The sequence below is a fragment of the Schistocerca gregaria genome, chromosome 9 (genome assembly GCF_023897955.1).
Source record: "Schistocerca gregaria isolate iqSchGreg1 chromosome 9, iqSchGreg1.2, whole genome shotgun sequence".
Lineage (NCBI taxonomy): Eukaryota > Metazoa > Arthropoda > Insecta > Orthoptera > Acrididae > Schistocerca > Schistocerca gregaria.
In genome coordinates this window covers 47,993,492-48,009,884 of record NC_064928.1, presented here as the reverse complement: position 1 = coordinate 48,009,884, position 16,393 = coordinate 47,993,492, and positions in this window count along the sequence as shown.

Here is a 16,393-nt window from a genome sequence, read left to right as displayed (position 1 = left end):
GAACGATCAAAGCGTAGACTATTTGAGACATTACTCCCATTTAGGAAAGTGCGCATGGTGACTGTTGTATTCAATCCCGATGCAATTTCTGTGTTTCGTCAACACTCTGATTGTCCACAGATTAAGGAATGCCACCAGACGTGCATCGGAAATACTACTGGTCTTCCAGGGAATGATCAAAGCGTAGACTGTTTGAGACACTACTCTCATGGAAGAAAGTGCGCATGGTGACTGTTGTATTCAATCCCGATGCAATTTCTGTGTTTCATCAACACTCTGTTAGTCCACAGATTACAGAATGCCTCCAGATGTGCAACAGAAACTACTACTGGTCCTCCAGGGAACGATCAAAAAGTAGACTGTTTGAGACATTACTCCCATGGAGGAAAGTGCGCATGGTGACTGTTGTATTCTATCCCGATTCAATATCTGTGTTTCATCAACACTCTGATAGTCCACAGATTGCAGAATGAATCCAGATGTGCATCGGAAACTACCACTGGTCAACCAGGGAGTGATCAAAGCGTAGACTGTTTGAGACATTACTAACTTGAAGGGAAGTGCGCATGGTGACTGTTGTATACAATCCCGTTGCAATTTCTGTGTTTCATCAACACTTTAAAGGTCCACAGATTACAGAATGCTTCCAGATGTGCATTGGAAGCTACTACTGGCCTTCCAGGGAACGATCAAAGCGTAGACTATTTGAGACATTACTCCCATTTAGGAAAGTGCGCATGGTGACTGTTGTATTCAATCCCGATGCAATTTCTGTGTTTCGTCAACACTCTGATTGTCCACAGATTAAGGAATGCCACCAGATGTGCATCGGAAACTTTTACTGGTCTTCCAGGGAGCGATCAAAGCGTCGACTGTTTGAGACATTACTCCTGTGGAAGAAAAAGCGCATGGTGACTGTTGTATTCAATCGCGATGCAATTTCTATGTTTCATCAACACACTGGTAGTCCACAGATTACAGAATGCCACCAGATGTGCATCTGAATCTACTACTGGTCTTCCAAGGAACGATCAAAGCGTAGACTATTTGAGACAGTACTCCCATGGAGGAAAGTGCGCATGGTGACTGTTGTATTCAATCCCGATGCAATTTCTGTGTTTCATCAACACTCTGATAGTCCACAGATTAAGGAATGAAACCAGATGTGCATCGGAAGCTACTACTGGTCTTAGAGGGAACGATCAAAGCGTAGACTGTTTGAGACATTAGTCCCGTGGTGGAAAGTGCGGATGGTGACTGTTGTATTCAATCCCGACGCTATTTCTGTGTTTCATCAACACTCTGATAGTCCACAGATTACAGAATGCCACCAGACGTGCATCGGAAACTACTACTGGTCTTCCAGGGAACGATCAAAGCGTAGACTGTTTGAGACACTACTCTCATGGATGATAGTGCGCATGGTGACTGTTGTATTCAATCCCAATGCAATTTTTTGTGTTTTATCAACACTCTGATAGTCCACAGATTACAGAATGCCTCCAGATGTGCATCGGAAACTACTACTGGTATTCCAGGGAAAGATCAAAGCGTAGACTCTTTGAGACATTACTCCCATGGAGGAAAGTGCGCATGGTGACTATTGTATTCAATCCCGATGCAATTTCGGTGTTTCATCAACACTCTGAAAGTCCACAGATAACAGAATGCCACGAGACGTGCATCGGAAATACTACTGGTCTTCCAGGGAACGATCAAAGCGTAGACTGTTTGAGACACTACTCTCATGGAAGAAAGTGCGCATGGTGACTGTTGTATTCAATCCCGATGCAATTTCTGTGTTTCGTCAACACTCTGATAGTCCACAGATTAAGAAATGCCACCAGGTGTGCATCGGAAACTACTACTGGTCTTCCAGGGAGCGATCAAAGCGTCGACTGTTTGAGACATTACTCCTGTGGAGGAAAGTGCGCATGGTGACTGTTGTATTCAATCGCGATGCAATTTCTGTGTTTCATCAACACTCTGATAGTCCGCAGATTACAGAATGCCACCAGATGTGCATCTGAAACTACTACTGGTCTTCCAGGGAAAGATAAAAGCGTAGACTGTTTGAGACATTACCCCCGTGGAGGAAAGTGCGAATGGTGACTGTTGTGTTGAATCCCGATGCAATTTCTGGGTATCATCAACACTCAGCTTGTCCACAGACTTCATAATGCCTCCATATGTGCATCGGAATCTACTACTGGTCTTCCAGGGAACGATCAAAACGTAGACAGTTTGAGACATTACTCCCATGGAAGAAATAGCACATGGTGAGTGTAGTATTTAATCCCGATGCAATTTCGGTGTTTCATCAACACTCTGATAGTCCACAGACAACAGAATGCATCCAGATGTGCATCGGAAACTACTACTGGTCTTCCAGGGAACGATCGAAGCGTAGACTATTTGAGACATTACTCCCATGGAGGAAAGTGCGCATGGTGACTGTTGTATTCAATCCCGATGCAATTTCTCTGTTTCATCAACACTCTGATAGTCCACGTATTAAGGAATACCACCAGATGTGCATCGGAACTACTACTGGTCTTAGAGGGAACAATCAAAGCGTCGACTGTTTGAGACATTACTCCTGTGGAGGAAAGTGCGCATGGTGACTGTTGTATTCAATCGCGATGCAATTTCTGTGTATCATCAACACTCTGATAGTCCACAGATTACAGAATGCCACCAGATGTGCATCTGAAACTACTACTGGTCTTCCAGGGAATGATCAAAGCGTAGACTGTTTGAGACATTACTAGCATGGAGGAAAGTGCGCATGGTGACTGTTGTTTTCAATCCCGATGCAATTTCTGTGTTTCATCAACACTCTGATATTCCACAGACTACAGAATGCCACCACACGTGCATCGGAAACTACTACTGGTCTTCCAGGGAACGATCAAAGCGTAGACTGTTTGAGACACTACTCTCATGGATGAAAGTGCGCATGGTGACTGTTGTATTCAATCCCAATGCAATTTTTTGTGTTTCATCAACACTCTGATAGTCCACAGATTACAGAATGCCTCCAGATGAGCATGGGAAACTACTACTGGTCTTCCAGGGAACGATCAAAGCGTAGACTGTTTGAGACATTACTCCCGTGGAGGAAAGTGCGCATGGTGACTGTTGTATTGAATCCCGATGCAATTTCTGGGTATCATCAACACTCAGCTTGTCCACAGACTTCATAATGCCTCCATATGTGCATCGGAATCTACTACAGGTATTCCAGGGAACGATCAAAGCGTAGACAGTTTGAGACATTACTCCCATGGAAGAAATAGCACATGGTGAGTGTAGTATTTAATCCCGATGCAATTTCGGTGTTTCATCAACACTCTGATAGTCCACAGGTAACAGAATGCATCCAGATGTGCATCGGAAACTACTACTGGTCTTCCAGGGAGCGATCAAAGCGTCGACTGTTTGAGACATTACTCCTGTGGAGGAAAGTGCGCATGGTGACTGTTGTATTCAATCGCGATGCAATTTCTGTGTTTCATCAACACTCTGATAGTCCACAGATTACAGAATGCCACCAGATGTGCATCTGAAACTACTACTGGTCTTCCAGGGAATGATAAAAGCGTAGACTGTTTGAGACATTACCCCCGTGGAGGAAAGTGCGAATGGTGACTGTTGTGTTGAATCCCGATGCAATTTCTGGGTATCATCAACACTCAGCTTGTCCACAGATTACAGTATGCCTCCAGATGTGCATCGGAAACTACCACTGATCTTCCAGGGAGCGATCAAAGCGTAGACTGTTTGAGACATTACTAATATGGAGGCAAGTGCGCATGGTGACTGTTGTATTCAATCCCATTGCAATTTCTGTGTTTCATCAACACTTTGAAGGTCCACAGATTACAGAATGCATCCGGATGTGCATCGGAAACTACTACTGGTCTTCCAGGGAACGATCAAAGCGTAGACTATTTGAGACATTAGTCCCATGGAGGAAAGTGCGCATGGTGACTGTTGTGTTCAATCCCGATGCAATTTCTGTGTTTCATCAACACTCTGTTAGTCCACAGATTACAGAATGCCTCCAGATGTGCAACAGAAACTACTACTGGTCCTCCAGGGAACGATCAAAGCGTAGACTGTTAGAGACATTACTCCCATGGAGGAAAGTGCGCATGGTGACTGTTGTATTCTATCCCGATTCAATATCTGTGTTTCATCAACACTCTGATAGTCCACAGATTGCAGAATGCCTCCAGATGTGCATCGGAAACTACCACTGGTCAACCAGGGAGTGATCAAAGCGTAGACTGTTTGAGACATTACTAACATGAAGGCAAGTGCGCATGGTGACTGTTGCATTCAATCCCGTTGCAATTTCTGTGTTTCATCAACACTTTGAAGGTCCACAGATTACAGAATGCATCCAGATGTGCATCGGAAACTACTACTGGTCTTCCAGGGAACGATCAAAGCGTAGACTATTTGAGACATTACTCCCATTTAGGAAAGTGCGCATGGTGACTGTTGTATTCAATCCCGATGCAATTTCTGTGTTTCGTCAACACTCTGATTGTCCACAGATTAAGGAATGCCACCAGACGTGCATCGGAAATACTACTGGTCTTCCAGGGAATGATCAAAGCGTAGACTGTTTGAGACACTACTCTCATGGAAGAAAGTGCGCATGGTGACTGTTGTATTCAATCCCGATGCAATTTCTGTGTTTCATCAACACTCTGTTAGTCCACAGATTACAGAATGCCTCCAGATGTGCAACAGAAACTACTACTGGTCCTCCAGGGAACGATCAAAAAGTAGACTGTTTGAGACATTACTCCCATGGAGGAAAGTGCGCATGGTGACTGTTGTATTCTATCCCGATTCAATATCTGTGTTTCATCAACACTCTGATAGTCCACAGATTGCAGAATGAATCCAGATGTGCATCGGAAACTACCACTGGTCAACCAGGGAGTGATCAAAGCGTAGACTGTTTGAGACATTACTAACTTGAAGGGAAGTGCGCATGGTGACTGTTGTATACAATCCCGTTGCAATTTCTGTGTTTCATCAACACTTTAAAGGTCCACAGATTACAGAATGCTTCCAGATGTGCATTGGAAGCTACTACTGGCCTTCCAGGGAACGATCAAAGCGTAGACTATTTGAGACATTACTCCCATTTAGGAAAGTGCGCATGGTGACTGTTGTATTCAATCCCGATGCAATTTCTGTGTTTCGTCAACACTCTGATTGTCCACAGATTAAGGAATGCCACCAGATGTGAATCGGAAACTTTTACTGGTCTTCCAGGGAGCGATCAAAGCGTCGACTGTTTGAGACATTACTCCTGTGGAAGAAAAAGCGCATGGTGACTGTTGTATTCAATCGCGATGCAATTTCTATGTTTCATCAACACACTGGTAGTCCACAGATTACAGAATGCCACCAGATGTGCATCTGAATCTACTACTGGTCTTCCAAGGAACGATCAAAGCGTAGACTATTTGAGACAGTACTCCCATGGAGGAAAGTGCGCATGGTGACTGTTGTATTCAATCCCGATGCAATTTCTGTGTTTCATCAACACTCTGATAGTCCACAGATTAAGGAATGAAACCAGATGTGCATCGGAAGCTACTACTGGTCTTAGAGGGAACGATCAAAGCGTAGACTGTTTGAGACATTAGTCCCGTGGTGGAAAGTGCGGATGGTGACTGTTGTATTCAATCCCGACGCTATTTCTGTGTTTCATCAACACTCTGATAGTCCACAGATTACAGAATGCCACCAGACGTGCATCGGAAACTACTACTGGTCTTCCAGGGAACGATCAAAGCGTAGACTGTTTGAGACACTACTCTCATGGATGATAGTGCGCATGGTGACTGTTGTATTCAATCCCAATGCAATTTTTTGTGTTTTATCAACACTCTGATAGTCCACAGATTACAGAATGCCTCCAGATGTGCATCGGAAACTACTACTGGTATTCCAGGGAAAGATCAAAGCGTAGACTCTTTGAGACATTACTCCCATGGAGGAAAGTGCGCATGGTGACTATTGTATTCAATCCCGATGCAATTTCGGTGTTTCATCAACACTCTGAAAGTCCACAGATAACAGAATGCCACGAGACGTGCATCGGAAATACTACTGGTCTTCCAGGGAACGATCAAAGCGTAGACTGTTTGAGACACTACTCTCATGGAAGAAAGTGCGCATGGTGACTGTTGTATTCAATCCCGATGCAATTTCTGTGTTTCGTCAACACTCTGATAGTCCACAGATTAAGAAATGCCACCAGGTGTGCATCGGAAACTACTACTGGTCTTCCAGGGAGCGATCAAAGCGTCGACTGTTTGAGACATTACTCCTGTGGAGGAAAGTGCGCATGGTGACTGTTGTATTCAATCGCGATGCAATTTCTGTGTTTCATCAACACTCTGATAGTCCGCAGATTACAGAATGCCACCAGATGTGCATCTGAAACTACTACTGGTCTTCCAGGGAAAGATAAAAGCGTAGACTGTTTGAGACATTACCCCCGTGGAGGAAAGTGCGAATGGTGACTGTTGTGTTGAATCCCGATGCAATTTCTGGGTATCATCAACACTCAGCTTGTCCACAGACTTCATAATGCCTCCATATGTGCATCGGAATCTACTACTGGTCTTCCAGGGAACGATCAAAACGTAGACAGTTTGAGACATTACTCCCATGGAAGAAATAGCACATGGTGAGTGTAGTATTTAATCCCGATGCAATTTCGGTGTTTCATCAACACTCTGATAGTCCACAGACAACAGAATGCATCCAGATGTGCATCGGAAACTACTACTGGTCTTCCAGGGAACGATCGAAGCGTAGACTATTTGAGACATTACTCCCATGGAGGAAAGTGCGCATGGTGACTGTTGTATTCAATCCCGATGCAATTTCTCTGTTTCATCAACACTCTGATAGTCCACGTATTAAGGAATACCACCAGATGTGCATCGGAACTACTACTGGTCTTAGAGGGAACAATCAAAGCGTCGACTGTTTGAGACATTACTCCTGTGGAGGAAAGTGCGCATGGTGACTGTTGTATTCAATCGCGATGCAATTTCTGTGTATCATCAACACTCTGATAGTCCACAGATTACAGAATGCCACCAGATGTGCATCTGAAACTACTACTGGTCTTCCAGGGAATGATCAAAGCGTAGCCTGTTTGAGACATTACTAGCATGGAGGAAAGTGCGCATGGTGACTGTTGTTTTCAATCCCGATGCAATTTCTGTGTTTCATCAACACTCTGATATTCCACAGACTACAGAATGCCACCACACGTGCATCGGAAACTACTACTGGTCTTCCAGGGAACGATCAAAGCGTAGACTGTTTGAGACACTACTCTCATGGATGAAAGTGCGCATGGTGACTGTTGTATTCAATCCCAATGCAATATTTTGTGTTTCATCAACACTCTGATAGTCCACAGATTACAGAATGCCTCCAGATGAGCATGGGAAACTACTACTGGTCTTCCAGGGAACGATCAAAGCGTAGACTGTTTGAGACATTACTCCCGTGGAGGAAAGTGCGCATGGTGACTGTTGTATTCAATCTCGATGCAATTTCGGTGTTTCATCAACACTCTGATAGTCCACAGATAACAGAATGCCACCAGACGTGCATCGGAAACTACTACTGGTCTTCCAGGGAACGATCAAAGCGTAGACTGTTTGAGACACTACTCTCATGGAAGAAAGTGCGCATGGTGACTGTTGTATTCAATCCCGATGCAATTTCTGTGTTTCATCAACACTCTGATAGACCACAGATTACAGAATGCCACCAGACGAGCATCGGAAACTACTACTGGTCTTCCAGGGAGCGATCAAAGCGTAGACTGTTTTAGACACTACTCTCGTGGAAGAAAGTGCGCATGGTGACTGTTGTATTCAATCGCGATGCAATTTCTGTGTTTCATCAACACTCTGATAGTCCACAGATTACAGAATGCCTCCAGATGTGCATCGGAAACTACTACTGGTCTTCCAGTGAACGATCAAAGCGTAGACTGTTTGAGACATTACTCCCATGGAGGAAAGTGAGCATGGTCACTGTTGTATTCAATCCCGAATCAATTTCTGTGCTTCGTCAACACTCTGATAGTCCACAGATTAAGGAATGCCACCAGATGTGCATCGGAAACTACTACTGGTCTTAGAGGGAACGATCAAAGCGTCGACTGTTTGAGACATTACTCCCATGGAGGAAAGTGCGCATGGTGACTGTTGTATTCATTCGCGATGCAATATCTGTGTTTCATCAACACTCTGATAGTCCACAGATTGCAGAATGCCTCGAGATGTGCATCGGAAACTACCACTGGTCTTCCAGGGAGTGATCAAAGCGTAGACTGTTTGAGACATTACTAACATGAAGGCAAGTGGGCATGGTGTCTGTTGTATTCAATCCCGATGCAATTTCTGTGTTTCATCAACACTTTGAAGGTCCACAGATAACAGAATGCATCCAGATGTGCATCGGAAACTACTACTGGTCTTCCAGGGAACGATCAAAGCGTAGACTATTTGAGACATTACTCCCATGGAGGAAAGTGCGCATGTAGACTGTTGTATTCAATCCCGATCCAATGTCTGTGTTTCGTCAACACACTGATGGTCAACAGATTATGGAATGCCACCAGATGTGCATCGGAAACTACTACTGGTCTTCCAGGCAGCGATCAAAGCGTCGACTGTTTGAGACATTACTCCTGTGGAGGAAAGAGCGCATGGTGACCGCTGTATTCAATCGCGATGCAATTTCTGTGTTTCATCAACACTCTGATAGTCCACAGATTACAGAATGAAACGGATGTGCATCGGAAACTACTACTGGTCTTCCAGGGAACGATCAAAGCGTAGACTGTTTGAGACATTACTCCCATGGAGGAAAGTGTGGATGGTGACTGTTGTATTCAATCCCGATGTAATTTCTGTGTTTCATCAACACTCTGATAGACCACAGATTACAGAATGCCACCAGACGAGCATCGGAAACTACTACTGGTCTTCTAGGGAGCGATCAAAGCGTAGACTGTTTGAGACACTACTCTCGTGGAAGAAAGTGCGCATGGTGACTGTTGTATTCAATCGCGATGCAATTTCTGTGTTTCATCAACACTCTGATAGTCCACAGATTACAGAATGCCTCCAGATGTGCATCGGAAACTACTACTGGTCTTCCAGTGAACGATCAAAGCGTAGACTATTTGAGACATTACTCCCATGGAGGAAAGTGAGCATGGTCACTGTTGTATTCAATCCCGATTCAATTTCTGTGTTTCGTCAACACTCTGATAGTCCACAGATTAAGGAATGCCACCAGATGTGCATCGGAAACTACTACTGGTCTTCCAGGGAACGATCAAAGGGTAGACTGTTTGAGACATTACTCCCATTTAGGAAAGTGCACATGGTGACTGTTGTATTCTATTCCGATGCAATTTCTGTGTTTCATCAACACTCTGATAGTCCACAGATTACAGAATGCCTCCAGATGTGCATCGGAAACTACCACTGATCTTCCAGGGAGCGATCAAAGCGTAGACTGTTTGAGACATTACTAACATGGAGGCAAGTGCGCATGGTGACTGTTGTATTCAATCCCATTGCAATTTCTGTGTTTCATCAACACTTTGAAGGTCCACAGATTACAGAATGCATCCGGATGTGCATCGGAAACTACTACTGGTCTTCCAGGGAACGATCAAAGCGTAGACTATTTGAGACACTACTCCCATGGAGGAAAGTGCGTATGGTGACTGTTGTATTCAATCCCGATGCAATTTCTGTGTATCATCAACACTCTGATAGTCTACGGATTGCAGAATGCCTCCAGATGTGCATCGGAAACTACCACTGGTCTTGCAGGGAACGATCAAAGCGTAGACTATTTGAGACATTACTCCCATGGAGGAAAGTGCGCATGGTGACTGTTGTATTCTATCCCGATGCAATTTCTGTGTTTCATCAACACTCTGATAGTCCACAGATTAAGGAATGCCACCAGATGTGCACCGGAAACTACTACTGGTCTTCCAGGGAGCGATCAAAACGTCGACTGTTTGAGACATTACTCCTGTGGAGGAAAGTGCGCATGGTGACTGTTGTATTCAATCGCGATGCAATTTCTGTGTTTCATCAACACTCAGATAGTCCACAGATTACAGAATGCCACCAGATGTGCATCTGAAACTACTACTGGTCTTCCAGGGAACGATCAAAGCGTAGACTATTTGAGACAATACTCCCATGGAGGAAAGTGCGCATGGTGACTGTTGTATTCAATCCCGAAGCAATTTCTGTGTTTCATCAACACTCTGATAGTCCACAGATTAAGGAATGCCACCAGATGTGCATCGGAAACTACTACTGGTCTTAGAGGGAACGATCAAAGCGTCGACTGTTTGAGACATTACTCCCATGGAGGAAAGTGCGCATGGTGACTGTTGTATTCAATCGCGATGCAATATCTGTGTTTCATCAACACTCAGATAGTCCACAGATTGCAGAATGCCTCGAGATGTGCATCGGAAACTACCACTGGTCTTCCAGGGAGTTATCAAAGCGTAGACTGTTTGAAACATTACTAACATGAAGGCAAGTGGGCATGGTGACTGTTGTATTCAATCATGATGCAATTTCTGTGTTTCATCAACACTTTGAAGGTCCACAGATAACAGAATGCATCCAGATGTGCATCGGAAACTACTACTGGCCTTCCAGGGAACGATCAAAGCGTAGACTATTTGAGACATTACTCCCATGGAGGAAAGTGCGCATGGTGACTGTTGTATTCAATCCCGATCCAATGTCTGTATTTCGTCAACACACTGATGGTCCACAGATTATGGAATGCCACCAGATGTGCATCGGAAACTACTACTGGTCTTCCAGGCAGCGATCAAAGCGTCGACTGTTTGAGACATTACTCCTGTGGAGGAAAGTGCGCATGGGGACTGCTGTATTCAATCGCGATGCAATTTCTGTGTTTCATCAACACTCTGATAGTCCACAGATTACAGAATGAAACGGATGTGCATCGGAAACTACTACTGGTCTTCCAGGGAACGATCAAAGCGTAGACTCTTTGAGACATTACTCCCGTGGAGGAATGTGTGGATGGTGACTGTTGTATTCAATCCCGATGTAATTTCTGTGTTTCATCAACACTCTGATAGTCCACAGATTACAGAATGCCACCAGACGAGCATCGGAAACTACTACTGGTCTTCCAGGGAGCGATCAAAGCGTAGACTGTTTGAGACACTACTCTCGTGGAAGAAAGTGCGCATTGTGACTGTTGTATTCAATCGCGATGCAATTTCTGTGTTTCATCAACACTCTGATAGTCCACCGATTACAGAATGCCTCCAGATGTGCATCGGAAACTACTACTGGTCTTCCAGGGAACCATCAAAGCGTAGACTGTTTGAGACATTACTCCCATTTAGGAAAGTGCGCATGGTGACTGTTGTATTCTATTCCGATGCAATTTCTGTGTTTCATCAAAACTCTGATAGTCCACAGATTACAGTATGCCTCCAGATGTGCATCGGAAACTACCACTGATCTTCCAGGGAGCGATCAAAGCGTAGACTGTTTGAGACATTACTAACATGGAGGCAAGTGCGCATGGTGACTGTTGTATTCAATCCCATTGCAATTTCTGTGTTTCATCAACACTTTGAAGGTCCACAGATTACAGAATGCATCCGGATGTGCATCGGAAACTACTACTGGTCTTCCAGGGAACGATCAAAGCGTAGACTATTTGAGACATTAGTCCCATGGAGGAAAGTGCGCATGGTTACTGTTGTGTTCAATCCCGATGCAATTTCTGTGTTTCATCAACACTCTGTTAGTCCACAGATTACAGAATGCCTCCAGATGTGCAACAGAAACTACTACTAGTCCTCCAGGGAACGATCAAAGCGTAGACTGTTTGAGACATTACTCCCATGGAGGAAAGTGCGCATGGTGACTGTTGTATTCTATCCCGATTCAATATCTGTGTTTCATCAACACTCTGATAGTCCACAGATTGCAGAATGCCTCCAGATGTGCATCGGAAACTCCCACTGGTCAACCAGGGAGTGATCAAAGCGTAGACTGTTTGAGACATTACTAACATGAAGGCAAGTGCGCATGGTGACTGTTGCATTCAATCCCGTTGCAATTTCTGTGTTTCATCAACACTTTGAAGGTCCACAGATTACAGAATGCATCCAGATGTGCATCGGAAACTACTACTGGTCTTCCAGGGAACGATCAAAGCGTAGACTATTTGAGACATTAATCCCATTTAGGAAAGTGCGCATGGTGACTGTTGTATTCAATCCCGATGCAATTTCTGTGTTTCGTCAACACTCTGATTGTCCACAGATTAAGGAATGCCACCAGACGTGCATCGGAAATACTACTGGTCTTCCAGGGAATGATCAAAGCGTAGACTGTTTGAGACACTACTCTCATGGAAGAAAGTGCGCATGGTGACTGTTGTATTCAATCCCGATGCAATTTCTGTGTTTCATCAACACTCTGTTAGTCCACAGATTACAGAATGCCTCCAGATGTGCAACAGAAACTACTACTGGTCCTCCAGGGAACGATCAAAAAGTAGACTGTTTGAGACATTACTCCCATGGAGGAAAGTGCGCATGGTGACTGTTGTATTCTATCCCGATTCAATATCTGTGTTTCATCAACACTCTGATAGTCCACAGATTGCAGAATGAATCCAGATGTGCATCGGAAACTACCACTGGTCAACCAGGGAGTGATCAAAGCGTAGACTGTTTGAGACATTACTAACTTGAAGGGAAGTGCGCATGGTGACTGTTGTATACAATCCCGTTGCAATTTCTGTGTTTCATCAACACTTTGAAGGTCCACAGATTACAGAATGCATCCAGATGTGCATTGGAAACTCCTACTGGTCTTCCAGGGAACGATCAAAGCGTAGACTATTTGAGACATTACTCCCATTTAGGAAAGTGCGCATGGTGACTGTTGTATTCAATCCCGATGCAATTTCTGTGTTTCGTCAACACTCTGATTGTCCACAGATTAAGGAATGCCACCAGATGTGCATCGGAAACTTTTACTGGTCTTCCAGGGAGCGATCAAAGCGTCGACTGTTTGAGACATTACTCCTGTGGAAGAAAGTGCGCATGGTGATTGTTGTATTCAATCGCGATGCAATTTCTATGTTTCATCAACACACTGGTAGTCCACAGATTACAGAATGCCACCAGATGTGCATCTGAATCTACTACTGGTCTTCCAAGGAACGATCAAAGCGTAGACTATTTGAGACAGTACTCCCATGGAGGAAAGTGCGCATGGTGACTGTTGTATTCAATCCCGATGCAATTTCTGTGTTTCATCAACACTCTGATAGTCCACAGATTAAGGAATGAAACCAGATGTGCATCGGAAACTACTACTGGTCTTAGAGGGAACGATCAAAGCGTAGACTGTTTGAGACATTAGTCCCGTGGTGGAAAGTGCGGATGGTGACTGTTGTATTCAATCCCGACGCAATTTCTGTGTTTCATCAACACTCTGATAGTCCACAGATTACAGAATGCCACCAGACGTGCATCGGAAACTACTACTGGTCTCCCAGGGAACCATCAAAGCGTAGACTGTTTGAGACACTACTCTCATGGATGATAGTGCGCATGGTGACTGTTGTATTCAATCCCGATGCAATTTCGGTGTTTCATCAACACTCTGATAGTCCACAGATAACAGAATGCCACGAGACGTGCATCGGAAATACTACTGGTCTTCCAGGGAACGATCAAAGCGTAGGATGTTTGAGCCACTACTCTCATGGAAGAAAGTGCGCATGGTGACTGTTGTATTCAATCGCGATGCAATTTCTGTGTTTCATCAACACTCTGATAGTCCACAGATTACAGAATGCCACCAGATGTGCATCTGAAACTACTACTGGTCTTCCAGGGAATGATAAAAGCGTAGACTGTTTGAGACATTACCCCCGTGGAGGAAAGTGCGAATGGTGACTGTTGTGTTGAATCCCGATGCAATTTCTGGGTATCATCAACACTCAGCTTGTCCACAGATTACAGTATGCCTCCAGATGTGCATCGGAAACTACCACTGATCTTCCAGGGAGCGATCAAAGCGTAGACTGTTTGAGACATTACTAACATGGAGGCAAGTGCGCATGGTGACTGTTGTATTCAATCCCATTGCAATTTCTGTGTTTCATCAACACTTTGAAGGTCCACAGATTACAGAATGCATCCGGATGTGCATCGGAAACTACTACTGGTCTTCCAGGGAACGATCAAAGCGTAGACTATTTGAGACATTAGTCCCATGGAGGAAAGTGCGCATGGTGACTGTTGTGTTCAATCCCGATGCAATTTCTGTGTTTCATCAACACTCTGTTAGTCCACAGATTACAGAATGCCTCCAGATGTGCAACAGAAACTACTACTGGTCCTCCAGGGAACGATCAAAGCGTAGACTGTTTGAGACATTACTCCCATGGAGGAAAGTGCGCATGGTGACTGTTGTATTCTATCCCGATTCAATATCTGTGTTTCATCAACACTCTGATAGTCCACAGATTGCAGAATGCCTCCAGATGTGCATCGGAAACTACCACTGGTCAACCAGGGAGTGATCAAAGCGTAGACTGTTTGAGACATTACTAACATGAAGGCAAGTGCGCATGGTGACTGTTGCATTCAATCCCGTTGCAATTTCTGTGTTTCATCAACACTTTGAAGGTCCACAGATTACAGAATGCATCCAGATGTGCATCGGAAACTACTACTGGTCTTCCAGGGAACGATCAAAGCGTAGACTATTTGAGACATTACTCCCATTTAGGAAAGTGCGCATGGTGACTGTTGTATTCAATCCCGATGCAATTTCTGTGTTTCGTCAACACTCTGATTGTCCACAGATTAAGGAATGCCACCAGACGTGCATCGGAAATACTACTGGTCTTCCAGGGAATGATCAAAGCGTAGACTGTTTGAGACACTACTCTCATGGAAGAAAGTGCGCATGGTGACTGTTGTATTCAATCCCGATGCAATTTCTGTGTTTCATCAACACTCTGTTAGTCCACAGATTACAGAATGCCTCCAGATGTGCAACAGAAACTACTATTGGTCCTCCAGGGAACGATCAAAAAGTAGACTGTTTGAGACATTACTCCCATGGAGGAAAGTGCGCATGGTGACTGTTGTATTCTATCCCGATTCAATATCTGTGTTTCATCAACACTCTGATAGTCCACAGATTGCAGAATGAATCCAGATGTGCATCGGAAACTACCACTGGTCAACCAGGGAGTGATCAAAGCGTAGACTGTTTGAGACATTACTAACTTGAAGGGAAGTGCGCATGGTGACTGTTGTATACAATCCCGTTGCAATTTCTGTGTTTCATCAACACTTTGAAGGTCCACAGATTACAGAATGCTTCCAGATGTGCATTGGAAACTACTACTGGTCTTCCAGGGAACGATCAAAGCGTAGACTATTTGAGACATTACTCCCATTTAGGAAAGTGCGCATGGTGACTGTTGTATTCAATCCCGATGCAATTTCTGTGTTTCGTCAACACTCTGATTGTCCACAGATTAAGGAATGCCACCAGATGTGCATCGGAAACTTTTACTGGTCTTCCAGGGAGCGATCAAAGCGTCGACTGTTTGAGACATTACTCCTGTGGAAGAAAGTGAGCATGGTGACTGTTGTATTCAATCGCGATGCAATTTCTATGTTTCATCAACACACTGGTAGTCCACAGATTACAGAATGCCACCAGATGTGCATCTGAATCTACTACTGGTCTTCCAAGGAACGATCAAAGCGTAGACTATTTGAGACAGTACTCCCATGGAGGAAAGTGCGCATGGTGACTGTTGTATTCAATCCCGATGCAATTTCTGTGTTTCATCAACACTCTGATAGTCCACAGATTAAGGAATGAAACCAGATGTGCATCGGAAGCTACTACTGGTCTTAGAGGGAACGATCAAAGCGTAGACTGTTTGAGACAATAGTCCCGTGGTGGAAAGTGCGGATGGTGACTGTTGTATTCAATCCCGACGCTATTTCTGTGTTTCATCAACACTCTGATAGTCCACAGATTACAGAATGCCACCAGACGTGCATCGGAAACTACTACTGGTCTTCCAGGGAACGATCAAAGCGTAGACTGTTTGAGACACTACTCTCATGGATGATAGTGCGCATGGTGACTGTTGTATTCAATCCCAATGCAATTTTTTGTGTTTTATCAACACTCTGATAGTCCACAGATTACAGAATGCCTCCAGATGTGCATCGGAAACT